The sequence below is a fragment of the Schistocerca serialis genome, unplaced genomic scaffold (assembly GCF_023864345.2).
Source record: "Schistocerca serialis cubense isolate TAMUIC-IGC-003099 unplaced genomic scaffold, iqSchSeri2.2 HiC_scaffold_756, whole genome shotgun sequence".
Lineage (NCBI taxonomy): Eukaryota > Metazoa > Arthropoda > Insecta > Orthoptera > Acrididae > Schistocerca > Schistocerca serialis.
Genome location: NW_026048360.1, coordinates 65,138 through 83,137, shown reverse-complemented (window position 1 = coordinate 83,137; position 18,000 = coordinate 65,138). Strand labels below are relative to the sequence as shown.

The following is an 18,000-nucleotide window of genomic DNA, read 5'->3' as shown; positions in this document are numbered from 1 at the left end:
ACGTGAAGATATGGTTCCGTTTGTACAGCATTTACACATGACAGCGTCATGGATAACAGATCTACGAGAATTTTGCTTGTGTGTGTAAGGTCAACATATTTAAGCATAGAACTGAGGTCACAACAATTTTCACCTTTTGAAGACGCTTGTGGTTACCCATATGTCAATACCCATCTCGTGATTGGCACATATTTTTAAAAATTGCCCGTCCCTTGTGGGGATCGAACCCACGACCTTTGGATTAGAAGTCCAACGCGCTATCCTCTGCGCCAAAGGGACACTGTCCAAGCGACGGGCTCAGATGTAAGAGATTGTGCAAGACATGACCCGTGCTACATGTCTCGCGTTACTTTTCTGATAGGCTTACTTTCATATTTCTCTGAAGCAATTACATCAAAGACTCATTATTTATGTATCAGACACGATACATCGCTCCGAATCGCTCTGTTTACCATGGCCCTACTGATTGAAACACCTGCGTATTGACAGAGTTGCTCTGTACAATCGTAGTAACACAGTCCTGCTATTACATTCGCTCACGTGCGCTGCTTACAGATAAATGGGAATTACGCTCTTTAGAACAGCATCCACTCACAAAGTGGTAAACGACACACTGGAAACACTGTATGATTAGTCACATTTTTTGACTTTGGTTGACTGCTGTGTCACAGCCGGTCCCCATCGTATGTATACACTCCAACGGACGTGTGTGCCCTGTTAGCACATTTACCAGGAACGTTAGCTGCATCACCTCCCTGGCAATTTCATGCCGTCCTCGAAGCGTCAGCCATTGCTTGGTGACAGTGTGTTTCGATGAGACGTGGACAGATGATGCATCTCTCTCGCCGTCAGTTATAGGCGGGAATCATACTTAATGTAGTTTTCTGCAAGCGTCAGACATCTCTGTCTGGTCTTCTCCCTTCATGTATCCAGCAAGCCCCCCCCCCCCCCCCCCCTGACAGTCTCCAGTAAAAGCCCCCTGTGCTGGAGCCAAAATTGCCGCCGTTTCTATAGATACAGAGTGCCATTGTTTAATGGGAACAGTTATGGACCCATAGTACAATATCTTGTTGTGAAACAGTCTACTTTTCTCACTTGTGGCAGAGGAAACTGAAACCCTCTCACCTTGGGCTGGAAGAATTAAAGATCATGACTGGGATTACATACGTTGACTCGTGAAGTAATACAAACTTATTTCACTCTTCATTGTATTTATTTCTGTACAAAATGTGCGTTCTATCGCTATATTTCTATCTGTAGGTAAAAATTGGGCATTGAAAGAAAATTTGCGTGAACAGGTACGTGAAGATATGGTTCCGTTTGTACAGCATTTACACATGACAGCGTCATGGATAACAGATCTACGAGAATTTTGCTTGTGTGTGTAAGGTCAACATATTTAAGCATAGAACTGAGGTCACAACAATTTTCACCTTTTGAAGACGCTTGTGGTTACCCATATGTCAATACCCATCTCGTGATTGGCACATATTTTTAAAAATTGCCCGTCCCTTGTGGGGATCGAACCCACGACCTTTGGATTAGAAGTCCAACGCGCTATCCTCTGCGCCAAAGGGACACTGTCCAAGCGACGGGCTCAGATGTAAGAGATTGTGCAAGACATGACCCGTGCTACATGTCTCGCGTTACTTTTCTGATAGGCTTACTTTCATATTTCTCTGAAGCAATTACATCAAAGACTCATTATTTATGTATCAGACACGATACATCGCTCCGAATCGCTCTGTTTACCATGGCCCTACTGATTGAAACACCTGCGTATTGACAGAGTTGCTCTGTACAATCGTAGTAACACAGTCCTGCTATTACATTCGCTCACGTGCGCTGCTTACAGATAAATGGGAATTACGCTCTTTAGAACAGCATCCACTCACAAAGTGGTAAACGACACACTGGAAACACTGTATGATTAGTCACATTTTTTGACTTTGGTTGACTGCTGTGTCACAGCCGGTCCCCATCGTATGTATACACTCCAACGGACGTGTGTGCCCTGTTAGCACATTTACCAGGAACGTTAGCTGCATCACCTCCCTGGCAATTTCATGCCGTCCTCGAAGCGTCAGCCATTGCTTGGTGACAGTGTGTTTCGATGAGACGTGGACAGATGATGCATCTCTCTCGCCGTCAGTTATAGGCGGGAATCATACTTAATGTAGTTTTCTGCAAGCGTCAGACATCTCTGTCTGGTCTTCTCCCTTCATGTATCCAGCAAGCCCCCCCCCCTGACAGTCTCCAGTAAAAGCCCCCTGTGCTGGAGCCAAAATTGCCGCCGTTTCTATAGATACAGAGTGCCATTGTTTAATGGGAACAGTTATGGACCCATAGTACAATATCTTGTTGTGAAACAGTCTACTTTTCTCACTTGTGGCAGAGGAAACTGAAACCCTCTCACCTTGGGCTGGAAGAATTAAAGATCATGACTGGGATTACATACGTTGACTCGTGAAGTAATACAAACTTATTTCACTCTTCATTGTATTTATTTCTGTACAAAATGTGCGTTCTATCGCTATATTTCTATCTGTAGGTAAAAAGTGGGCATTGAAAGAAAATTTGCGTGAACAGGTACGTGAAGATATGGTTCCGTTTGTACAGCATTTACACATGACAGCGTCATGGATAACAGATCTACGAGAATTTTGCTTGTGTGTGTAAGGTCAACATATTTAAGCATAGAACTGAGGTCACAACAATTTTCACCTTTTGAAGACGCTTGTGGTTACCCATATGTCAATACCCATCTCGTGATTGGCACATATTTTTAAAAATTGCCCGTCCCTTGTGGGGATCGAACCCACGACCTTTGGATTAGAAGTCCAACGCGCTATCCTCTGCGCCAAAGGGACACTGTCCAAGCGACGGGCTCAGATGTAAGAGATTGTGCAAGACATGACCCGTGCTACATGTCTCGCGTTACTTTTCTGATAGGCTTACTTTCATATTTCTCTGAAGCAATTACATCAAAGACTCATTATTTATGTATCAGACACGATACATCGCTCCGAATCGCTCTGTTTACCATGGCCCTACTGATTGAAACACCTGCGTATTGACAGAGTTGCTCTGTACAATCGTAGTAACACAGTCCTGCTATTACATTCGCTCACGTGCGCTGCTTACAGATAAATGGGAATTACGCTCTTTAGAACAGCATCCACTCACAAAGTGGTAAACGACACACTGGAAACACTGTATGATTAGTCACATTTTTTGACTTTGGTTGACTGCTGTGTCACAGCCGGTCCCCATCGTATGTATACACTCCAACGGACGTGTGTGCCCTGTTAGCACATTTACCAGGAACGTTAGCTGCATCACCTCCCTGGCAATTTCATGCCGTCCTCGAAGCGTCAGCCATTGCTTGGTGACAGTGTGTTTCGATGAGACGTGGACAGATGATGCATCTCTCTCGCCGTCAGTTATAGGCGGGAATCATACTTAATGTAGTTTTCTGCAAGCGTCAGACATCTCTGTCTGGTCTTCTCCCTTCATGTATCCAGCAAGCCCCCCCCCCCCTGACAGTCTCCAGTAAAAGCCCCCTGTGCTGGAGCCAAAATTGCCGCCGTTTCTATAGATACAGAGTGCCATTGTTTAATGGGAACAGTTATGGACCCATAGTACAATATCTTGTTGTGAAACAGTCTACTTTTCTCACTTGTGGCAGAGGAAACTGAAACCCTCTCACCTTGGGCTGGAAGAATTAAAGATCATGACTGGGATTACATACGTTGACTCGTGAAGTAATACAAACTTATTTCACTCTTCATTGTATTTATTTCTGTACAAAATGTGCGTTCTATCGCTATATTTCTATCTGTAGGTAAAAATTGGGCATTGAAAGAAAATTTGCGTGAACAGGTACGTGAAGATATGGTTCCGTTTGTACAGCATTTACACATGACAGCGTCATGGATAACAGATCTACGAGAATTTTGCTTGTGTGTGTAAGGTCAACATATTTAAGCATAGAACTGAGGTCACAACAATTTTCACCTTTTGAAGACGCTTGTGGTTACCCATATGTCAATACCCATCTCGTGATTGGCACATATTTTTAAAAATTGCCTGTCCCTTGTGGGGATCGAACCCACGACCTTTGGATTAGAAGTCCAACGCGCTATCCTCTGCGCCAAAGGGACACTGTCCAAGCGACGGGCTCAGATGTAAGAGATTGTGCAAGACATGACCCGTGCTACATGTCTCGCGTTACTTTTCTGATAGGCTTACTTTCATATTTCTCTGAAGCAATTACATCAAAGACTCATTATTTATGTATCAGACACGATACATCGCTCCGAATCGCTCTGTTTACCATGGCCCTACTGATTGAAACACCTGCGTATTGACAGAGTTGCTCTGTACAATCGTAGTAACACAGTCCTGCTATTACATTCGCTCACGTGCGCTGCTTACAGATAAATGGGAATTACGCTCTTTAGAACAGCATCCACTCACAAAGTGGTAAACGATACACTGGAAACACTGTATGATTAGTCACATTTTTTGACTTTGGTTGACTGCTGTGTCACAGCCGGTCCCCATCGTATGTATACACTCCAACGGACGTGTGTGCCCTGTTAGCACATTTACCAGGAACGTTAGCTGCATCACCTCCCTGGCAATTTCATGCCGTCCTCGAAGCGTCAGCCATTGCTTGGTGACAGTGTGTTTCGATGAGACGTGGACAGATGATGCATCTCTCTCGCCGTCAGTTATAGGCGGGAATCATACTTAATGTAGTTTTCTGCAAGCGTCAGACATCTCTGTCTGGTCTTCTCCCTTCATGTATCCAGCAAGCCCCCCCCCTGACAGTCTCCAGTAAAAGCCCCCTGTGCTGGAGCCAAAATTGCCGCCGTTTCTACAGATACAGAGTGCCATTGTTTAATGGGAACAGTTATGGACCCATAGTACAATATCTTGTTGTGAAACAGTCTACTTTTCTCACTTGTGGCAGAGGAAACTGAAACCCTCTCACCTTGGGCTGGAAGAATTAAAGATCATGACTGGGATTACATACGTTGACTCGTGAAGTAATACAAACTTATTTCACTCTTCATTGTATTTATTTCTGTACAAAATGTGCGTTCTATCGCTATATTTCTATCTGTAGGTAAAAATTGGGCATTGAAAGAAAATTTGCGTGAACAGGTACGTGAAGATATGGTTCCGTTTGTACAGCATTTACACATGACAGCGTCATGGATAACAGATCTACGAGAATTTTGCTTGTGTGTGTAAGGTCAACATATTTAAGCATAGAACTGAGGTCACAACAATTTTCACCTTTTGAAGACGCTTGTGGTTACCCATATGTCAATACCCATCTCGTGATTGGCACATATTTTTAAAAATTGCCCGTCCCTTGTGGGGATCAAACCCACGACCTTTGGATTAGAAGTCCAACGCGCTATCCTCTGCGCCAAAGGGACACTGTCCGAGCGACGGGCTCAGATGTAAGAGATTGTGCAAGACATGACCCGTGCTACATGTCTCGCGTTACTTTTCTGATAGGCTTACTTTCATATTTCTCTGAAGCAATTACATCAAAGACTCATTATTTATGTATCAGACACGATACATCGCTCCGAATCGCTCTGTTTACCATGGCCCTACTGATTGAAACACCTGCGTATTGACAGAGTTGCTCTGTACAATCGTAGTAACACAGTCCTGCTATTACATTCGCTCACGTGCGCTGCTTACAGATAAATGGGAATTACGCTCTTTAGAACAGCATCCACTCACAAAGTGGTAAACGACACACTGGAAACACTGTATGATTAGTCACATTTTTTGACTTTGGTTGACTGCTGTGTCACAGCCGGTCCCCATCGTATGTATACACTCCAACGGACGTGTGTGCCCTGTTAGCACATTTACCAGGAACGTTAGCTGCATCACCTCCCTGGCAATTTCATGCCGTCCTCGAAGCGTCAGCCATTGCTTGGTGACAGTGTGTTTCGATGAGACGTGGACAGATGATGCATCTCTCTCGCCGTCAGTTATAGGCGGGAATCATACTTAATGTAGTTTTCTGCAAGCGTCAGACATCTCTGTCTGGTCTTCTCCCTTCATGTATCCAGCAAGCCCCCCCCCCCCCCCCCTGACAGTCTCCAGTAAAAGCCCCCTGTGCTGGAGCCAAAATTGCCGCCGTTTCTATAGATACAGAGTGCCATTGTTTAATGGGAACAGTTATGGACCCATAGTACAATATCTTGTTGTGAAACAGTCTACTTTTCTCACTTGTGGCAGAGGAAACTGAAACCCTCTCACCTTGGGCTGGAAGAATTAAAGATCATGACTGGGATTACATACGTTGACTCGTGAAGTAATACAAACTTATTTCACTCTTCATTGTATTTATTTCTGTACAAAATGTGCGTTCTATCGCTATATTTCTATCTGTAGGTAAAAATTGGGCATTGAAAGAAAATTTGCGTGAACAGGTACGTGAAGATATGGTTCCGTTTGTACAGCATTTACACATGACAGCGTCATGGATAACAGATCTACGAGAATTTTGCTTGTGTGTGTAAGGTCAACATATTTAAGCATAGAACTGAGGTCACAACAATTTTCACCTTTTGAAGACGCTTGTGGTTACCCATATGTCAATACCCATCTCGTGATTGGCACATATTTTTAAAAATTGCCCGTCCCTTGTGGGGATCGAACCCACGACCTTTGGATTAGAAGTCCAACGCGCTATCCTCTGCGCCAAAGGGACACTGTCCAAGCGACGGGCTCAGATGTAAGAGATTGTGCAAGACATGACCCGTGCTACATGTCTCGCGTTACTTTTCTGATAGGCTTACTTTCATATTTCTCTGAAGCAATTACATCAAAGACTCATTATTTATGTATCAGACACGATACATCGCTCCGAATCGCTCTGTTTACCATGGCCCTACTGATTGAAACACCTGCGTATTGACAGAGTTGCTCTGTACAATCGTAGTAACACAGTCCTGCTATTACATTCGCTCACGTGCGCTGCTTACAGATAAATGGGAATTACGCTCTTTAGAACAGCATCCACTCACAAAGTGGTAAACGACACACTGGAAACACTGTATGATTAGTCACATTTTTTGACTTTGGTTGACTGCTGTGTCACAGCCGGTCCCCATCGTATGTATACACTCCAACGGACGTGTGTGCCCTGTTAGCACATTTACCAGGAACGTTAGCTGCATCACCTCCCTGGCAATTTCATGCCGTCCTCGAAGCGTCAGCCATTGCTTGGTGACAGTGTGTTTCGATGAGACGTGGACAGATGATGCATCTCTCTCGCCGTCAGTTATAGGCGGGAATCATACTTAATGTAGTTTTCTGCAAGCGTCAGACATCTCTGTCTGGTCTTCTCCCTTCATGTATCCAGCAAGCCCCCCCCCCCCCTGACAGTCTCCAGTAAAAGCCCCCTGTGCTGGAGCCAAAATTGCCGCCGTTTCTATAGATACAGAGTGCCATTGTTTAATGGGAACAGTTATGGACCCATAGTACAATATCTTGTTGTGAAACAGTCTACTTTTCTCACTTGTGGCAGAGGAAACTGAAACCCTCTCACCTTGGGCTGGAAGAATTAAAGATCATGACTGGGATTACATACGTTGACTCGTGAAGTAATACAAACTTATTTCACTCTTCATTGTATTTATTTCTGTACAAAATGTGCGTTCTATCGCTATATTTCTATCTGTAGGTAAAAATTGGGCATTGAAAGAAAATTTGCGTGAACAGGTACGTGAAGATATGGTTCCGTTTGTACAGCATTTACACATGACAGCGTCATGGATAACAGATCTACGAGAATTTTGCTTGTGTGTGTAAGGTCAACATATTTAAGCATAGAACTGAGGTCACAACAATTTTCACCTTTTGAAGACGCTTGTGGTTACCCATATGTCAATACCCATCTCGTGATTGGCACATATTTTTAAAAATTGCCCGTCCCTTGTGGGGATCGAACCCACGACCTTTGGATTAGAAGTCCAACGCGCTATCCTCTGCGCCAAAGGGACACTGTCCAAGCGACGGGCTCAGATGTAAGAGATTGTGCAAGACATGACCCGTGCTACATGTCTCGCGTTACTTTTCTGATAGGCTTACTTTCATATTTCTCTGAAGCAATTACATCAAAGACTCATTATTTATGTATCAGACACGATACATCGCTCCGAATCGCTCTGTTTACCATGGCCCTACTGATTGAAACACCTGCGTATTGACAGAGTTGCTCTGTACAATCGTAGTAACACAGTCCTGCTATTACATTCGCTCACGTGCGCTGCTTACAGATAAATGGGAATTACGCTCTTTAGAACAGCATCCACTCACAAAGTGGTAAACGACACACTGGAAACACTGTATGATTAGTCACATTTTTTGACTTTGGTTGACTGCTGTGTCACAGCCGGTCCCCATCGTATGTATACACTCCAACGGACGTGTGTGCCCTGTTAGCACATTTACCAGGAACGTTAGCTGCATCACCTCCCTGGCAATTTCATGCCGTCCTCGAAGCGTCAGCCATTGCTTGGTGACAGTGTGTTTCGATGAGACGTGGACAGATGATGCATCTCTCTCGCCGTCAGTTATAGGCGGGAATCATACTTAACGTAGTTTTCTGCAAGCGTCAGACATCTCTGTCTGGTCTTCTCCCTTCATGTATCCAGCAAGCCCCCCCCCTGACAGTCTCCAGTAAAAGCCCCCTGTGCTGGAGCGAAAATTGCCGCCGTTTCTATAGATACAGAGTGCCATTGTTTAATGGGAACAGTTATGGACCCATAGTACAATATCTTGTTGTGAAACAGTCTACTTTTCTCACTTGTGGCAGAGGAAACTGAAACCCTCTCACCTTGGGCTGGAAGAATTAAAGATCATGACTGGGATTACATACGTTGACTCGTGAAGTAATACAAACTTATTTCACTCTTCATTGTATTTATTTCTGTACAAAATGTGCGTTCTATCGCTATATTTCTATCTGTAGGTAAAAATTGGGCATTGAAAGAAAATTTGCGTGAACAGGTACGTGAAGATATGGTTCCGTTTGTACAGCATTTACACATGACAGCGTCATGGATAACAGATCTACGAGAATTTTGCTTGTGTGTGTAAGGTCAACATATTTAAGCATAGAACTGAGGTCACAACAATTTTCACCTTTTGAAGACGCTTGTGGTTACCCATATGTCAATACCCATCTCGTGATTGGCACATATTTTTAAAAATTGCCCGTCCCTTGTGGGGATCGAACCCACGACCTTTGGATTAGAAGTCCAACGCGCTATCCTCTGCGCCAAAGGGACACTGTCCAAGCGACGGGCTCAGATGTAAGAGATTGTGCAAGACATGACCCGTGCTACATGTCTCGCGTTACTTTTCTGATAGGCTTACTTTCATATTTCTCTGAAGCAATTACATCAAAGACTCATTATTTATGTATCAGACACGATACATCGCTCCGAATCGCTCTGTTTACCATGGCCCTACTGATTGAAACACCTGCGTATTGACAGAGTTGCTCTGTACAATCGTAGTAACACAGTCCTGCTATTACATTCGCTCACGTGCGCTGCTTACAGATAAATGGGAATTACGCTCTTTAGAACAGCATCCACTCACAAAGTGGTAAACGACACACTGGAAACACTGTATGATTAGTCACATTTTTTGACTTTGGTTGACTGCTGTGTCACAGCCGGTCCCCATCGTATGTATACACTCCAACGGACGTGTGTGCCCTGTTAGCACATTTACCAGGAACGTTAGCTGCATCACCTCCCTGGCAATTTCATGCCGTCCTCGAAGCGTCAGCCATTGCTTGGTGACAGTGTGTTTCGATGAGACGTGGACAGATGATGCATCTCTCTCGCCGTCAGTTATAGGCGGGAATCATACTTAATGTAGTTTTCTGCAAGCGTCAGACATCTCTGTCTGGTCTTCTCCCTTCATGTATCCAGCAAGCCCCCCCCCCCCCCCTGACAGTCTCCAGTAAAAGCCCCCTGTGCTGGAGCCAAAATTGCCGCCGTTTCTATAGATACAGAGTGCCATTGTTTAATGGGAACAGTTATGGACCCATAGTACAATATCTTGTTGTGAAACAGTCTACTTTTCTCACTTGTGGCAGAGGAAACTGAAACCCTCTCACCTTGGGCTGGAAGAATTAAAGATCATGACTGGGATTACATACGTTGACTCGTGAAGTAATACAAACTTATTTCACTCTTCATTGTATTTATTTCTGTACAAAATGTGCGTTCTATCGCTATATTTCTATCTGTAGGTAAAAATTGGGCATTGAAAGAAAATTTGCGTGAACAGGTACGTGAAGATATGGTTCCGTTTGTACAGCATTTACACATGACAGCGTCATGGATAACAGATCTACGAGAATTTTGCTTGTGTGTGTAAGGTCAACATATTTAAGCCTAGAACTGAGGTCACAACAATTTTCACCTTTTGAAGACGCTTGTGGTTACCCATATGTCAATACCCATCTCGTGATTGGCACATATTTTTAAAAATTGCCCGTCCCTTGTGGGGATCGAACCCACGACCTTTGGATTAGAAGTCCAACGCGCTATCCTCTGCGCCAAAGGGACACTGTCCAAGCGACGGGCTCAGATGTAAGAGATTGTGCAAGACATGACCCGTGCTACATGTCTCGCGTTACTTTTCTGATAGGCTTACTTTCATATTTCTCTGAAGCAATTACATCAAAGACTCATTATTTATGTATCAGACACGATACATCGCTCCGAATCGCTCTGTTTACCATGGCCCTACTGATTGAAACACCTGCGTATTGACAGAGTTGCTCTGTACAATCGTAGTAACACAGTCCTGCTATTACATTCGCTCACGTGCGCTGCTTACAGATAAATGGGAATTACGCTCTTTAGAACAGCATCCACTCACAAAGTGGTAAACGACACACTGGAAACACTGTATGATTAGTCACATTTTTTGACTTTGGTTGACTGCTGTGTCACAGCCGGTCCCCATCGTATATATACACTCCAACGGACGTGTGTGCCCTGTTAGCACATTTACCAGGAACGTTAGCTGCATCACCTCCCTGGCAATTTCATGCCGTCCTCGAAGCGTCAGCCATTGCTTGGTGACAGTGTGTTTCGATGAGACGTGGACAGATGATGCATCTCTCTCGCCGTCAGTTATAGGCGGGAATCATACTTAATGTAGTTTTCTGCAAGCGTCAGACATCTCTGTCTGGTCTTCTCCCTTCATGTATCCAGCAAGCCCCCCCCCCCTGACAGTCTCCAGTAAAAGCCCCCTGTGCTGGAGCCAAAATTGCCGCCGTTTCTATAGATACAGAGTGCCATTGTTTAATGGGAACAGTTATGGACCCATAGTACAATATCTTGTTGTGAAACAGTCTACTTTTCTCACTTGTGGCAGAGGAAACTGAAACCCTCTCACCTTGGGCTGGAAGAATTAAAGATCATGACTGGGATTACATACGTTGACTCGTGAAGTAATACAAACTTATTTCACTCTTCATTGTATTTATTTCTGTACAAAATGTGCGTTCTATCGCTATATTTCTATCTGTAGGTAAAAATTGGGCATTGAAAGAAAATTTGCGTGAACAGGTACGTGAAGATATGGTTCCGTTTGTACAGCATTTACACATGACAGCGTCATGGATAACAGATCTACGAGAATTTTGCTTGTGTGTGTAAGGTCAACATATTTAAGCATAGAACTGAGGTCACAACAATTTTCACCTTTTGAAGACGCTTGTGGTTACCCATATGTCAATACCCATCTCGTGATTGGCACATATTTTTAAAAATTGCCCGTCCCTTGTGGGGATCGAACCCACGACCTTTGGATTAAAAGTCCAACGCGCTATCCTCTGCGCCAAAGGGACACTGTCCAAGCGACGGGCTCAGATGTAAGAGATTGTGCAAGACATGACCCGTGCTACATGTCTCGCGTTACTTTTCTGATAGGCTTACTTTCATATTTCTCTGAAGCAATTACATCAACGACTCATTATTTATGTATCAGACACGATACATCGCTCCGAATCGCTCTGTTTACCATGGCCCTACTGATTGAAACACCTGCGTATTGACAGAGTTGCTCTGTACAATCGTAGTAACACAGTCCTGCTATTACATTCGCTCACGTGCGCTGCTTACAGATAAATGGGAATTACGCTCTTTAGAACAGCATCCGCTCACAAAGTGGTAAACGACACACTGGAAACACTGTATGATTAGTCACATTTTTTGACTTTGGTTGACTGCTGTGTCACAGCCGGTCCCCATCGTATGTATACACTCCAACGGACGTGTGTGCCCTGTTAGCACATTTACCAGGAACGTTAGCTGCATCACCTCCCTGGCAATTTCATGCCGTCCTCGAAGCGTCAGCCATTGCTTGGTGACAGTGTGTTTCGATGAGACGTGGACAGATGATGCATCTCTCTCGCCGTCAGTTATAGGCGGGAATCATACTTAATGTAGTTTTCTGCAAGCGTCAGACATCTCTGTCTGGTCTTCTCCCTTCATGTATCCAGCAAGCCCCCCCCCCTGACTGTCTCCAGTAAAAGCCCCCTGTGCTGGAGCCAAAATTGCCGCCGTTTCTATAGATACAGAGTGCCATTGTTTAATGGGAACAGTTATGGACCCATAGTACAATATCTTGTTGTGAAACAGTCTACTTTTCTCACTTGTGGCAGAGGAAACTGAAACCCTCTCACCTTGGGCTGGAAGAATTAAAGATCATGACTGGGATTACATACGTTGACTCGTGAAGTAATACAAACTTATTTCACTCTTCATTGTATTTATTTCTGTACAAAATGTGCGTTCTATCGCTATATTTCTATCTGTAGGTAAAAATTGGGCATTGAAAGAAAATTTGCGTGAACAGGTACGTGAAGATATGGTTCCGTTTGTACAGCATTTACACATGACAGCGTCATGGATAACAGATCTACGAGAATTTTGCTTGTGTGTGTAAGGTCAACATATTTAAGCATAGAACTGAGGTCACAACAATTTTCACCTTTTGAAGACGCTTGTGGTTACCCATATGTCAATACCCATCTCGTGATTGGCACATATTTTTAAAAATTGCCCGTCCCTTGTGGGGATCAAACCCACGACCTTTGGATTAAAAGTCCAACGCGCTATCCTCTGCGCCAAAGGGACACTGTCCAAGCGACGGGCTCAGATGTAAGAGATTGTGCAAGACATGACCCGTGCTACATGTCTCGCGTTACTTTTCTGATAGGCTTACTTTCATATTTCTCTGAAGCAATTACATCAAAGACTCATTATTTATGTATCAGACACGATACATCGCTCCGAATCGCTCTGTTTACCATGGCCCTACTGATTGAAACACCTACGTATTGACAGAGTTGCTCTGTACAATCGTAGTAACACAGTCCTGCTATTACATTCGCTCACGTGCGCTGCTTACAGATAAATGGGAATTACGCTCTTTAGAACAGCATCCACTCACAAAGTGGTAAACGACACACTGGAAACACTGTATGATTAGTCACATTTTTTGACTTTGGTTGACTGCTGTGTCACAGCCGGTCCCCATCGTATGTATACACTCCAACGGACGTGTGTGCCCTGTTAGCACATTTACCAGGAACGTTAGCTGCATCACCTCCCTGGCAATTTCATGCCGTCCTCGAAGCGTCAGCCATTGCTTGGTGACAGTGTGTTTCGATGAGACGTGGACAGATGATGCATCTCTCTCGCCGTCAGTTATAGGCGGGAATCATACTTAATGTAGTTTTCTGCAAGCGTCAGACATCTCTGTCTGGTCTTCTCCCTTCATGTATCCAGCAAGCCCCCCCCCCCCTGACAGTCTCCAGTAAAAGCCCCCTGTGCTGGAGCCAAAATTGCCGCCGTTTCTATAGATACAGAGTGCCATTGTTTAATGGGAACAGTTATGGACCCATAGTACAATATCTTGTTGTGAAACAGTCTACTTTTCTCACTTGTGGCAGAGGAAACTGAAACCCTCTCACCTTGGGCTGGAAGAATTAAAGATCATGACTGGGATTACATACGTTGACTCGTGAAGTAATACAAACTTATTTCACTCTTCATTGTATTTATTTCTGTACAAAATGTGCGTTCTATCGCTATATTTCTATCTGTAGGTAAAAATTGGGCATTGAAAGAAAATTTGCGTGAACAGGTACGTGAAGATATGGTTCCGTTTGTACAGCATTTACACATGACAGCGTCATGGATAACAGATCTACGAGAATTTTGCTTGTGTGTGTAAGGTCAACATATTTAAGCATAGAACTGAGGTCACAACAATTTTCACCTTTTGAAGACGCTTGTGGTTACCCATATGTCAATACCCATCTCGTGATTGGCACATATTTTTAAAAATTACCCGTCCCTTGTGGGGATCGAACCCACGACCTTTGGATTAGAAGTCCAACGCGCTATCCTCTGCGCCAAAGGGACACTGTCCAAGCGACGGGCTCAGATGTAAGAGATTGTGCAAGACATGACCCGTGCTACATGTCTCGCGTTACTTTTCTGATAGGCTTACTTTCATATTTCTCTGAAGCAATTACATCAAAGACTCATTATTTATGTATCAGACACGATACATCGCTCCGAATCGCTCTGTTTACCATGGCCCTACTGATTGAAACACCTGCGTATTGACAGAGTTGCTCTGTACAATCGTAGTAACACAGTCCTGCTATTACATTCGCTCACGTGCGCTGCTTACAGATAAATGGGAATTACGCTCTTTAGAACAGCATCCACTCACAAAGTGGTAAACGACACACTGGAAACACTGTATGATTAGTCACATTTTTTGACTTTGGTTGACTGCTGTGTCACAGCCGGTCCCCATCGTATGTATACACTCCAACGGACGTGTGTGCCCTGTTAGCACATTTACCAGGAACGTTAGCTGCATCACCTCCCTGGCAATTTCATGCCGTCCTCGAAGCGTCAGCCATTGCTTGGTGACAGTGTGTTTCGATGAGACGTGGACAGATGATGCATCTCTCTCGCCGTCAGTTATAGGCGGGAATCATACTTAATGTAGTTTTCTGCAAGCGTCAGACATCTCTGTCTGGTCTTCTCCCTTCATGTATCCAGCAAGCCCCCCCCCCCTGACAGTCTCCAGTAAAAGCCCCCTGTGCTGGAGCCAAAATTGCCGCCGTTTCTATAGATACAGAGTGCCATTGTTTAATGGGAACAGTTATGGACCCATAGTACAATATCTTGTTGTGAAACAGTCTACTTTTCTCACTTGTGGCAGAGGAAACTGAAACCCTCTCACCTTGGGCTGGAAGAATTAAAGATCATGAATGGGATTACATACGTTGCCTCGTGAAGTAATACAAACTTATTTCACTCTTCATTGTATTTATTTCTGTACAAAATGTGCGTTCTATCGCTATATTTCTATCTGTAGGTAAAAATTGGGCATTGAAAGAAAATTTGCGTGAACAGGTACGTGAAGATATGGTTCCGTTTGTACAGCATTTACACATGACAGCGTCATGGATAAGAGATCTACGAGAATTTTGCTTGTGTGTGTAAGGTCAACATATTTAAGCATAGAACTGAGGTCACAACAATTTTCACCTTTTGAAGACGCTTGTGGTTACCCATATGTCAATACCCATCTCGTGATTGGCACATATTTTTAAAAATTGCCCGTCCCTTGTGGGGATCGAACCCACGACCTTTGGATTAGAGGTCCAACGCGCTATCCTCTGCGCCAAAGGGACACTGTCCAAGCGACGGGCTCAGATGTAAGAGATTGTGCAAGACATGACCCGTGCTACATGTCTCGCGTTACTTTTCTGATAGGCTTACTTTCATATTTCTCTGAAGCAATTACATCAAAGACTCATTATTTATGTATCAGACACGATACATCGCTCCGAATCGCTCTGTTTACCATGGCCCTACTGATTGAAACACCTGCGTATTGACAGAGTTGCTCTGTACAATCGTAGTAACACAGTCCTGCTATTACATTCGCTCACGTGCGCTGCTTACAGATAAATGGGAATTACGCTCTTTAGAACAGCATCCACTCACAAAGTGGTAAACGACACACTGGAAACACTGTATGATTAGTCACATTTTTTGACTTTGGTTGACTGCTGTGTCACAGCCGGTCCCCATCGTATGTATACACTCCAACGGACGTGTGTGCCCTGTTAGCACATTTACCAGGAACGTTAGCTGCATCACCTCCCTGGCAATTTCATGCCGTCCTCGAAGCGTCAGCCATTGCTTGGTGACAGTGTGTTTCGATGAGACGTGGACAGATGATGCATCTCTCTCGCCGTCAGTTATAGGCGGGAATCATACTTAACGTAGTTTTCTGCAAGCGTCAGACATCTCTGTCTGGTCTTCTCCCTTCATGTATCCAGCAAGCCCCCCCCCCTGACAGTCTCCAGTAAAAGCCCCCTGTGCTGGAGCCAAAATTGCCGCCGTTTCTATAGATACAGAGTGCCATTGTTTAATGGGAACAGTTATGGACCCATAGTACAATATCTTGTTGTGAAACAGTCTACTTTTCTCACTTGTGGCAGAGGAAACTGAAACCCTCTCACCTTGGGCTGGAAGAATTAAAGATCATGACTGGGATTACATACGTTGACTCGTGAAGTAATACAAACTTATTTCACTCTTCATTGTATTTATTTCTGTACAAAATGTGCGTTCTATCGCTATATTTCTATCTGTAGGTAAAAATTGGGCATTGAAAGAAAATTTGCGTGAACAGGTACGTGAAGATATGGTTCCGTTTGTACAGCATTTACACATGACAGCGTCATGGATAACAGATCTACGAGAATTTTGCTTGTGTGTGTAAGGTCAACATATTTAAGCATAGAACTGAGGTCACAACAATTTTCACCTTTTGAAGACGCTTGTGGTTACCCATATGTCAATACCCATCTCGTGATTGGCACATATTTTTAAAAATTGCCCGTCCCTTGTGGGGATCGAACCCACGACCTTTGGATTAGAAGTCCAACGCGCTATCCTCTGCGCCAAAGGGACACTGTCCAAGCGACGGGCTCAGATGTAAGAGATTGTGCAAGACATGACCCGTGCTACATGTCTCGCGTTACTTTTCTGATAGGCTTACTTTCATATTTCTCTGAAGCAATTACATCAAAGACTCATTATTTATGTATCAGACACGATACATCGCTCCGAATCGCTCTGTTTACCATGGCCCTACTGATTGAAACACCTGCGTATTGACAGAGTTGCTCTGTACAATCGTAGTAACACAGTCCTGCTATTACATTCGCTCACGTGCGCTGCTTACAGATAAATGGGAATTACGCTCTTTAGAACAGCATCCACTCACAAAGTGGTAAACGACACACTGGAAACACTGTATGATTAGTCACATTTTTTGACTTTGGTTGACTGCTGTGTCACAGCCGGTCCCCATCGTATGTATACACTCCAACGGACGTGTGTGCCCTGTTAGCACATTTACCAGGAACGTTAGCTGCATCACCTCCCTGGCAATTTCATGCCGTCCTCGAAGCGTCAGCCATTGCTTGGTGACAGTGTGTTTCGATGAGACGTGGACAGATGATGCATCTCTCTCGCCGTCAGTTATAGGCGGGAATCATACTTAATGTAGTTTTCTGCAAGCGTCAGACATCTCTGTCTGGTCTTCTCCCTTCATGTATCCAACAAGCCCCCCCCCCCTGACAGTCTCCAGTAAAAGCCCCCTGTGCTGGAGCCAAAATTGCCGCCGTTTCTATAGATACAGAGTGCCATTGTTTAATGGGAACAGTTATGGACCCATAGTACAATATCTTGTTGTGAAACAGTCTACTTTTCTCACTTGTGGCAGAGGAAACTGAAACCCTCTCACCTTGGGCTGGAAGAATTAAAGATCATGACTGGGATTACATACGTTGACTCGTGAAGTAATACAAACTTATTT

General features: G+C 44.1%; 14 non-coding genes across 14 annotated transcripts; all 14 read right to left on the bottom strand.

Moving 5' to 3' along the window:
- Positions 1 to 206: 206 nt before the first annotated feature.
- Trnar-ucu (transfer RNA arginine (anticodon UCU)) lies at positions 207 to 279 on the bottom strand. The gene has a single exon. It is a non-coding gene; the product is annotated as a tRNA-Arg (tRNA).
- A 1,227-nt stretch (positions 280 to 1,506) lies between these two features.
- Positions 1,507 to 1,579, bottom strand: Trnar-ucu (transfer RNA arginine (anticodon UCU)). Its single transcript has one exon. It is a non-coding gene; the product is annotated as a tRNA-Arg (tRNA).
- A 1,218-nt stretch (positions 1,580 to 2,797) lies between these two features.
- Positions 2,798 to 2,870, bottom strand: Trnar-ucu (transfer RNA arginine (anticodon UCU)). Its single transcript has one exon. It is a non-coding gene; the product is annotated as a tRNA-Arg (tRNA).
- A 1,220-nt stretch (positions 2,871 to 4,090) lies between these two features.
- Trnar-ucu (transfer RNA arginine (anticodon UCU)) lies at positions 4,091 to 4,163 on the bottom strand. Its single transcript has one exon. It is a non-coding gene; the product is annotated as a tRNA-Arg (tRNA).
- A 1,217-nt stretch (positions 4,164 to 5,380) lies between these two features.
- Trnar-ucu (transfer RNA arginine (anticodon UCU)) lies at positions 5,381 to 5,453 on the bottom strand. The gene has a single exon. It is a non-coding gene; the product is annotated as a tRNA-Arg (tRNA).
- A 1,225-nt stretch (positions 5,454 to 6,678) lies between these two features.
- Trnar-ucu (transfer RNA arginine (anticodon UCU)) lies at positions 6,679 to 6,751 on the bottom strand. Its single transcript has one exon. It is a non-coding gene; the product is annotated as a tRNA-Arg (tRNA).
- A 1,221-nt stretch (positions 6,752 to 7,972) lies between these two features.
- On the bottom strand, positions 7,973 to 8,045 carry Trnar-ucu (transfer RNA arginine (anticodon UCU)). Its single transcript has one exon. It is a non-coding gene; the product is annotated as a tRNA-Arg (tRNA).
- Positions 8,046 to 9,262: 1,217 nt separating this feature from the next.
- Trnar-ucu (transfer RNA arginine (anticodon UCU)) lies at positions 9,263 to 9,335 on the bottom strand. The gene has a single exon. It is a non-coding gene; the product is annotated as a tRNA-Arg (tRNA).
- A 1,223-nt stretch (positions 9,336 to 10,558) lies between these two features.
- On the bottom strand, positions 10,559 to 10,631 carry Trnar-ucu (transfer RNA arginine (anticodon UCU)). Its single transcript has one exon. It is a non-coding gene; the product is annotated as a tRNA-Arg (tRNA).
- Positions 10,632 to 11,850: 1,219 nt separating this feature from the next.
- Trnak-uuu (transfer RNA lysine (anticodon UUU)) lies at positions 11,851 to 11,923 on the bottom strand. The gene has a single exon. It is a non-coding gene; the product is annotated as a tRNA-Lys (tRNA).
- Positions 11,924 to 13,141: 1,218 nt separating this feature from the next.
- Trnak-uuu (transfer RNA lysine (anticodon UUU)) lies at positions 13,142 to 13,214 on the bottom strand. The gene has a single exon. It is a non-coding gene; the product is annotated as a tRNA-Lys (tRNA).
- Positions 13,215 to 14,434: 1,220 nt separating this feature from the next.
- Trnar-ucu (transfer RNA arginine (anticodon UCU)) lies at positions 14,435 to 14,507 on the bottom strand. Its single transcript has one exon. It is a non-coding gene; the product is annotated as a tRNA-Arg (tRNA).
- Positions 14,508 to 15,726: 1,219 nt separating this feature from the next.
- Trnar-ucu (transfer RNA arginine (anticodon UCU)) lies at positions 15,727 to 15,799 on the bottom strand. The gene has a single exon. It is a non-coding gene; the product is annotated as a tRNA-Arg (tRNA).
- Positions 15,800 to 17,017: 1,218 nt separating this feature from the next.
- Positions 17,018 to 17,090, bottom strand: Trnar-ucu (transfer RNA arginine (anticodon UCU)). Its single transcript has one exon. It is a non-coding gene; the product is annotated as a tRNA-Arg (tRNA).
- Between the last annotated feature and the right edge of the window lie 910 nt (positions 17,091 to 18,000).